Here is a 9,483-nt window from a genome sequence, read left to right on the forward strand (position 1 = left end):
AACGAACACGATCTTCATCGAGCTCCCACTTGAGCTCGGTTGTGTCACCTGCACTGATATCATCGGCACCTGCAACTGTTTGGAAGTATCTATGAGTCACGGGGACTCAGTAATCTCACACCCGCAAGATCAAGACTATTTAAGCTTATGGGTAGAAAAGGTAGTGAGGTGGAGCTGCAGCAAGCACTAGCATATATGGTGGCTAACTTACGCAAATGAGAGCGAGAAGAGGAGCAAAGCACGGTCGTGAACTAGAAGTGATCATGAAGTGATCCTGAAACTATTTACGTTCAAGCATAACACAAGACCCATGTTCGCTTCCCGGACTCCGCCGGAAAGAGACCATCACGGCTACACACGCGGCTGGTTCATTTTAATTAAGTTAAATGTCAGGTTCTCTACAACCGAATATTAATAAATTCCCATCTGCCCATAACCGCGTGCACGGCTTTCGAAAGTTTAAAACCCTGCAGGGGTGTCCCAACTTAGCCCATCACAAGCTCTCGGGGTCAACGAAGGATATTCCTTGTCCCGAGAAGACCCGATCAGTCTCGGAATCCCGGTTACAAGACATTTCGACAATGGTAAAACAAGACCAGCAAAGCCACCCGATGTGCCGACAAATCCCGATAGAGTCGCACATATCTCGTTCTCAGGGCACACCGGATGGGCAAGACGTCGGGTTGGCATAGACCCTGGTTGCCCAGGGGCGCCGGACATCGCCCAGTTTGGACCAACACTCGGAGGAGCACTGGCCCAGGGGTTTAAAATAAAGATGAACCTTGAGTCTGCAGAATCCAAAGGAAAAAGGCTTAGGTGGCAAATGGTAAAACCAAGGTTGGGCCTTGCTGGAAGAGTTTTATTCAAAGCGAACTGTCAAGGGGTTCCCATAACACCCAACTGTGTAAGGAACACAAAATTAAGGAACATAACACCAATATGACGGAAACTAGGGCGGCAAGAGTGAAACAAAACACCAGGCATAAGGCCGAGCCTTCCACCCTTTACCAAGTATATAAATGCATTAAAGTAAACAAGTTATAATAATGATATCCCACCAATATCCATGTTCCAACATGGAACAAACTCCATCTTCACCTGCAACTAGCAACGTTATAAGAGGGGCTGAGCAAAGCGGTAACATAACCAAACAACGGTTTGCTAGGAAAGGTGGGTTAGAGGCTTGACATGACAATATGGGAGGCATGATATAGCAAGTGGTAGGTATCGCGGCATAGCAATAGAGCGAACGACTAGCAAGCAAAGATATAAGTGATTTCGAGGGTATGGTCATCTTGCCTGAGATCCCGCAAGGAAGAAGAACGAGTCCATGAAGAAGACAAACGAACGTAGACAAACAGATCCTCACAACTCCGGAACGAAACCGAAACTAACGCGAGAAGTAACTCAGAAAGAAGCAAACAACATAGTAAACAACCATCACATAAACATGGCATGATGCATAACCAAGTATGATGCATGTCCGGTTTAATGAAACATGGCATGGCAAAGTGCAACAAACAACACTGCAAATTAAGTGGAGCTCAATATGCAACGAGTTGCATATTGACGAAACACTACATTCAAGTTATTTAGTTCGATCTCGTTTATGTACCCAACAATATTAAATGTTGATTAACATGACAAGATGTGAAGCATATAAATTACCTATCTAGACAAGTTTAAATGAGGCCAGATATAACAAACAACAAAACCAGAAAAATCCTCATGGGCATATTTTTGAATTAGCTACTGTTCTGCCTTAAACACAATTTTAGAGTTGGTAAACATGCAAAGTAGTGGTACCATGTTAAGCTATGCATTTTTCTATCCCATTTAAAACTATAATGAAGCTAGCCAACTCACCTCCACAAGGCTTCCCCGATTGGAGCTTCGTCGGCCGTTCAATCTGCCTTTCTGGCGTGCCTGAGCCGTTGGATCTTCACAACAGTTAAAATCAATTTTCACCTTGTGGTCGTTTTTATTGTCCAATAACTGGTGGGCTCGCGCCGCACGTTGGTTGGCTGGGTTGCCCGTTTGCAGGTGCAGGTGGTTTTGCCCAATCAGCTCGACGCGCCCGCACCCAATCACCCGCGTCTTGCCCCACTCCCACCCCAGCCGCCAAACGAACCCTAGCCCTCTTTCCCTTTCCCCTCGATCCCCACGAGCCGCCGCACCCCTCCCTCGATCCCCACCATCCTCTCCTCGCCAGCAGCCGCCGGCCGACCTCGTCTCTCCACTCGCCTCCTCCTCTCCTCTATCATGTCACCGTCGATCCCACCGCCAGCCTTCTCCTCTGCTCGCCTCCTCCTGTCCTCTTCCATGTCACCGTCGATCCACATCGGACGTAGGTCGTCTTCGCGGTGCGGGTGGGGATGTAGGGGAGGTGTAGGATGCGGACGACAAGGGAAGGAGGAGGCCGGCGAGGAAGGCAAGCAACAGCGGGGAAGGAGAAGGTGAGCGATCCTAGCATGGGGAAGGGGCAGGGTGAGGCCTCGCGCACCTGCCGGCGGCCGGCAGGTCGACTTGTTGCGCCACCGCGTCGTCATCTCCTCTGCACCATGAGAGGCGCCACCTCTGCCTCCACCCCCCCCCCCCCCCCCCCCACTGGGCAAGGAGCTCGAGGTGAACAGGCGGTGTGGGAAGGCGAGAGGAACTAGGAGCTCATCTCTCCTCCCATGGCTGCCTCGTGGATCTGGAGGTGCAGGCGGCTCGAGCGATGCAAGCCGGCGGCGAACTAGGTGCTCCACTCTTTCTCTCCCTCTCTTAATTTCTTCCTCACACGTATTTTACTTTGCTATTATATGGATTTCTAAACTTGACGTGTGCAGATCTGACATAGAAGAGAGGAAGAATAATTTTAGCTAAGAGTGGAATTTAGAGTTCAAAGAATCAGTTGATGATATTGACCAAAGAGCGATTTTTGTTACAGTTCCTCTGAATTAGTAAACCAGAAGGACTAAAACATCATCAGTCAGCCATTGTTGTTAGATTGATGTTGCCTTGATTACCACTTTGTTTGGTGGCTACACTATAAATTCTTGAGATATAGTGCAATGGTTGATAGTTTGTTGCATAATGATATTGATTCTGCTGAACTAATACTCTCTTTGTATATCTAGGATTCCTACTAGAACATGTCCTTCCAAATTGCGACAATGATCTTTCTACTCATGAGTAGTCCTTTTTTATACTGAATTTTGATGCATACTATGTGGCTGGGCGACCCGCTCACCTGAAGCTCCCTCGATTTCCATTCGATTCTACCTGTTTATGTAGTATTTTCACCATTAGGTTTCCATTGCTTGGCTCCTAACGGCATGATGCCTCATTTAGATTTTCTTATCTCGGTGTGTTTGTAATGTATTCAGAAAATTAGTTTGCTTTTTTTGCTCCCTGGAGAATGCATCCTCAATTAGTATGATAGCAGTCAAGCAAAAATGGCTTACTACTGATACAGATATAACTTCGATTATTAGCAATCAAGCAAAAATGGCTTACTACTGATATAGATATAACTTTGATTACTCCTACTTTGTTGTTTTATTCTTTCTGGACTTTATATAGAATTTATCATTTTCAGTTGATGCGCTCTGAATGAAATATTATATCTGAGGGAACATGAAACTTGCAGATCATGCTATGTTTTAGCGCTCATGGAGTTCCTCTGGCATACGTTGAGTCTGGTGATCCTTACAAAACATATATGGAAGGCTATGGATCTTATCATGGATGAGCTCGAAAATATAGGAATTTCAAATCCATGTATACATCACACTCATACCCGGTATGTCACATAACCAACTTCAGTTGTCCTTGGCTTGTGAATTCATCATCCAAATATTTTATTTTACTGGAGAGCACATAAAATATATGGAGAATCAAAGGTGAATGTAAATGAAACACTCCCTGTGTGTTTGCATGCACATGATCAGTACCTCAATTTACCTTTGTAGTAATGCTAGGATACAAACGTTACCTGTAATCAGTTTTTGGCCATTTCATACGTATGTCGTCAAGATTCTGTTCTGGCGTAGAATATTCAGTTTAGTTTAGTTTGGTGACTTTGGTCTGCATTTGTCCCAGATTCTGTTCTGGTAGAGAATATTCAGTTTAGTTTGGTCTACATTTGTCCTAGAGGGCGATTGTTTACAGGTCCGGTGCTTATGTCAGTTATTAATTAGTCAATATTTTGTTCTGATGTAGAATATTCAGTTTAGTTGGTCTGCATAGGTCCAGCGCTTATGCAAGTTATTATTTAGTCAAGACTCTGTTCTGATGCAGAATATCTAATAACTTGCCACTTAAGTTGTTTCTACAAACTAAAATTTGAACTTTAAAACTGATCTAGCCGTAGTTTTTGCAGCAAGAATACCATGACTTCTCTCGGCTATCGTGATTTTTCTTTGTAGACTTTCCATGACTGGACAAAATGTATGTTGTGGAGAAATTATAAAGAAAGAATTCCTTATTTGACACTGTTTTAAATTTCGTTTCCCTATTTAACATCGAAGAAATATTTCTTCCCTATATCACACCAACTTTAAATTATGTTCCCAATATAACACTTCAGTACATTTTTTGACCTAATGATATTAAATGACATGTGAAATGACAAGTTTACCCCTGGCACTAGAAGGACCTAAGTCATGTCAAAGTCATTCTCATTAGCTTCACCCGGCCCACAATCCGCTTGCACAAGAACACCGATGTTGGAATTAAACCCAACTCGTCTGTGTCCGTGTCTTGTACGCATACATGTGTATGCTAGAGTTTGATACTCTGAAAAGGCTAGATTGTGTTGGCAGCTGATATATAGGTACACTGAACCGTCACCCTAATCAGAAATACTAGCAATTAAAAATCCCAAGGCATGATACGGTAAAAAAAAATAAAAAAAATCCAAAGGCACGACACGGTCCTTTTGTAATCAACTCGGCGTGTCCTCATATTGTTCGCGTGTGTCGTGTGCGTGTTTCGTCGAGTCGAGCCATCAAGCAAGCAAGTCGGTGGCCATGTTGTTTTATACGTGCGTGTGCTATGTGCAAGCTAGCTTAAGAAATCCATCCATTAGGGAGTTAGCTGTTTGGTACTCGTACGTGTGATCTCTAGGAATATGACGCCATTCTGTTACACTAACCATGGATTCCACCCTTAAATAGGACACCAAAATAAATAAAAGAACTGAATAGATGTATGAGGGTCAAATTGTCATTTCACGTGTCATTTAACATTGTTTGCACAAAAAATAGATGAAAGTGTTATATTGGGAACAAAATTTAAAGGTTGTGTTAGAGAGGGAAGAAATATTTTTCCAGTGTTAAATAGGGAATAAAAGTTTAAGCCAGTGTTAAATAAGGAATTCTCTCAACTATAAATCACCTCACAAATTGTTGTAATGTTGTGCAGAAACTGAACAGGGACAAGCACATGCAATTATATGCTGTGGTAGATTTCAAAAGAGACCCATGGCCTAGAGTAGTTTTGCGCAAATGAAGGATACCAGGCTGACCCATAGAGCATGAGACCCTCTTTGTCAGGGGCCACCTTACTTGTATGGCCTCAGGCTGAGGGGACCCTTCTAATTAAGGTGGTTACTACTTACTTGCTGATTTGAGCCTAGAACAGAATGTCATTTCGTGCTTGTCAGTCGGATCTCATGTTTAATCTACAGATCTTTTTAGTCAGTTTATTTGCAAACCAGTTGAGAGTTAGTACCTGGGAAAATGAACATTTTTCTACCTCAAATTTGCATACCATTATCCTTGTCTAATTTAAGATTACTTTTCTTATTGTGAAGAAGATTTGTGCTGCTGCCGCGTTCTTCAGTTTCTGGTGTTTTAGATGTTAGCTCATTATTGAGATAGTTCTGGTACGTCCATCTTCTGAAAAATATGTAAATTTTGTTTTCTGGACGTTGTTGCAGATCCTATGCGCCTGCCTCCTTCCTCCAGCTGCGTGAAGGCTAACGTGAGGAGCTGGCGAGCTAAAGAAGGAGCTGGAGCAGGACTGTAGGAGGGAGGTACACTAGGGGCCGGAGCAGGACAACCATTGTTTCAGATCCACTTGACTCATCCCAAGTGGTTGCAATGTAATTTTTATTTACACACATAATGATAAGAGACTTATTTTTTCCAAAAGATTAGATTCATAGTTTAAAAAAGGATACAAAAATATGAAAATAAGAGCTTTCGTTCATAACATTTGTACAAAATGTCCCTTTCCATAATGAACTTGGTTTCTAATCACACACATGTACTGCTACATGATCCTATACGTGCTGTCTGAATTAAGTGAAAGGATATTGGCATTTTATCTACCGGTTAATCAGGACTTATTGACAGGGACTTTGATAATTTCTTAATCTTGCACGGGTTCTCACCATTGAGATTGCATATCTGGTCCTTACATCAGATATGCTTCTAGATCTGAAGTTATTCCAGCCTAACTGTTTTTTTGTTTGATTATTCTATTATTTCTTTTGAGTAATACCGACTGACTTACTGGTCGTCTGAAGCTTTCATAGAAGCATTTGTGTGTTCTCGAGCTTAGGTGTAAGGAGTTCAAGGGCAGTGATAGAATTTTGTGATCTGCTTCAGACGGGCCTGCCGCTGAAAAATGATCCTTAACTCATTAGCTATCTTGATCTTCAGCATGTTTGGTTAGTAAGGCACATTATTTTGGCCCGAGCTTGTGGTATCGCAATGACAGGTGGGCCGGTGCTGCTCCTGGTCCCGCTTGTCGGCTGCCCTGGGTTAGGATAATAGGGGCATGGTTTATATTGTCTATTCTTTCTGCTTGATCAGCTTACAATCAGATTGGTGTAGTGGAGCTAAAAATACATTGGCTGGTTGTCTCTTGGTTTGGCAGAAAGCGCAGCATGTCAAATTGATCGGTGTCCATCTCCCTCAATTTCTGCATATTTATATTTGGGAAGTGAACCAGGCTACTCATCGATTAATAAAAGCTTTATAGTTCTGTTCTCCTTCCATTATTTCTTCATTATTATTCATTTATTCTCTTAGATTAAAGGTATTATTGTGATGATGTCCTGTTGTTCTGTAATGTATTTTTGATTTTTTTTCTGTGATTGTACTCAATGGTGCTTGCAGGTCCATGGACATTGTCATAATGGTCACCTTATCGCAGTGTGTTATTTTTGGATCTCATATTCCTCAAGGTAATGGACAAGAATTTGTGTACTCGCTTGGCTAATGTTTTACTAGACCTAAAGATTTTCCCTGCTCTGCTCTGTTAGGCGCTCCATTCTCTGATTCGATGTCTGACGATCTGAGAAATAAGAGGAGGAATAATCCAGCAGAAGAATTTGGTGAAGAAGAACAAGGTGATATTTCTCTCGTGTGAACACAATCAATTGTTTTCTTGATGTTATCACCCATGTGTTAATGTTGTAGAAGATTTATCATTTGATTTCTTCTTTTAGGTTTAATTTGTGTTTAGTTAATGCCCACAGATTGTGATGTTCATATATGGGGATTTTTTTTGTCAATTTTGTTGCTTCAATATGTAGGTGCTACTGCCCATGTGGGATATCTAATAGGTCAGACTGGTTTGCTAGCTTAATTTTTTAGCTTGATGTTCTCATTTAGGGGTGTCCTCTTCAGCTGCATCTTTTGTGCAGCTCCAAAATTCTATGTTTCAAAGCACTTATTTCCATATTCTGTTTATTATTTTTAAGTCATGAAAACTCTTTTTGGTCTGCTTGATCACTCCACTTCCATGTTTATCCTTGCAGAAAAGAATACCTTTATCCTGATAGGCATGGAAACACCGGTTCGCATTGAGTGCATCATCGCTAATCAGCTACTATGTATGGTCAGCGGACATGCATGCTTATTCCTGTAACATGTCATTACTCTATCTCCTTAGCCTTTCTAACTTTTAAGATTTGATCAATTCTTTAGAAGTTCGTACAGATCTAGAAGTATTTGGTTTTGTTGGTCAAATCCATTACCTGTATGTCCTTATTTATTTTATTGTTCGAACAAGATATCAGATCACCTACATTCATTATTCTTGGTTACAGTCTCATACTAAAGTAGTCTAAAATGGTCTGAATAGTTGTAGTAATTCATAAATATTTTCAGTGTAGTTCTTATTTGGTTTCTAGGCATAGAATTTACTTCAAAATTTTGGTCTTTATTTGGTTAGTAAGGCTCTAGAATAAAACAGACCAATGATATATATATATACAAACAGACACAATAGGAGTTAACTGGTACCTAGCTTTTGAAACCTCTGATATATACAAAATATTATTTGAGTAGAACAGGAGAGATGCAATCTTATGGATATTTCCGCATTTGTAAGAAACTTTCCAGCTTGGCAAGAGGGCTTGACTAGCCATGTGTAGGACTCAGCCATGCTGCCTTCCAAATGATTAGTCATTGGTGTTTTCTTATGTTCCTGTTAGCCCAAGTGCATCAGATAAGTAGACTGTTATGTTGAAAAAAGGAAAGAGACTACTCTTTTGTTACTTACAGTACAGATATATGCTATAACATCAGAGAGCAATGGATATAGAAGAAATATGTAAACAGTTGTCCCTAGAAGAAATATGCAACTACTTATTCAGGTTACTTAATTAATAACACATCTATATCATTACATACACATACTGAATGTGCCTTTTGAGAGTGAGCTTCTGTCAGTACCTCACACTTATCTTATATGCCATTCCAACTATCTGTTGCAGTAGAGAGCAAGGGACATATAAGAAATCTCCAGGTAGCTTCACTTAGATGCATCATCTTCTGCTAGGAGTCAGCTTGAAGAACGGCCTTCTCAGGTTAATTCTTGGGTCAGTGTTTTGGCTTTTCTCCATTGGTTCGTAAAAACCGCATGGTAACTTGACTTTACAGAGAACCTGCTGCACTATAACTTTGGTTTAATCTGTCGATAATGCCCATGAGTATATTCTTAGTGTATGTTTGACCAGATTGTTTTAACTTGTGTTGTTCCTATGCTTCAGGAGACTGCAACTGACATGCTGGATGGGGAATAACCAAATTTGTGGACAAAGACACAGTTCATCGCAAGGGGTGGTGTTTAGGATATGTACACAAAAGAGGAAACTTTTTTTGTACAGAACCAAATTATACGATGTATTTGACCACTATTTCTAAGAAATGTTCATCATGTATTAAGTACATTTTATTGTGTCACTTTTTTTTGAGGGGTAGCTTTATTCATCAAACATTACAAAGTGTGCGATAGAGTTCATCAAACCAGGCTTTATTGTGTCACCTATGTTTACCTTCTTTTTAGCGTAAGCTATTTGGACTTTCTAATTGCAGGCTCAGTTATTTGACCCACCGATGTTCTAATTTGTTGCATAATTACATTAAGCAACTATTTACATTTCATTCTTTGTTTGTATTTTTTTAAAAAAACTTATGCCTTCATGATCCTGAATAACATAACAAATTATGCATGCTCAAGTATATATTTTGAAGGACAAGT

General features: G+C 40.9%; 1 long non-coding RNA gene across 9 annotated transcripts; it reads left to right on the plus strand.

Moving 5' to 3' along the window:
* Positions 1-2,073: 2,073 nt before the first annotated feature.
* LOC123189057 (uncharacterized) lies at positions 2,074-9,270 on the plus strand. Of its 9 annotated transcripts, none has more exons than XR_006495550.1 (10): positions 2,079-2,741; positions 3,635-3,787; positions 5,410-5,590; positions 5,927-6,091; positions 7,113-7,180; positions 7,259-7,345; positions 7,757-7,836; positions 8,529-8,596; positions 8,717-8,809; positions 8,993-9,270. It is a non-coding gene; the product is annotated as an uncharacterized lncRNA (long non-coding RNA). The 9 variants fall into 9 exon arrangements; XR_006495549.1 differs by having other exon boundaries at positions 7,757-7,831; XR_006495546.1 differs by lacking the exon at positions 8,529-8,596 and having other exon boundaries at positions 2,074-2,741; positions 6,871-7,180; positions 7,757-7,831.
* The last annotated feature ends 213 nt before the right edge of the window (positions 9,271-9,483 follow it).

This window comes from Triticum aestivum, chromosome 2A, assembly GCF_018294505.1.
Source record: "Triticum aestivum cultivar Chinese Spring chromosome 2A, IWGSC CS RefSeq v2.1, whole genome shotgun sequence".
Taxonomy (NCBI): Eukaryota; Viridiplantae; Streptophyta; class Magnoliopsida; order Poales; family Poaceae; genus Triticum; species Triticum aestivum.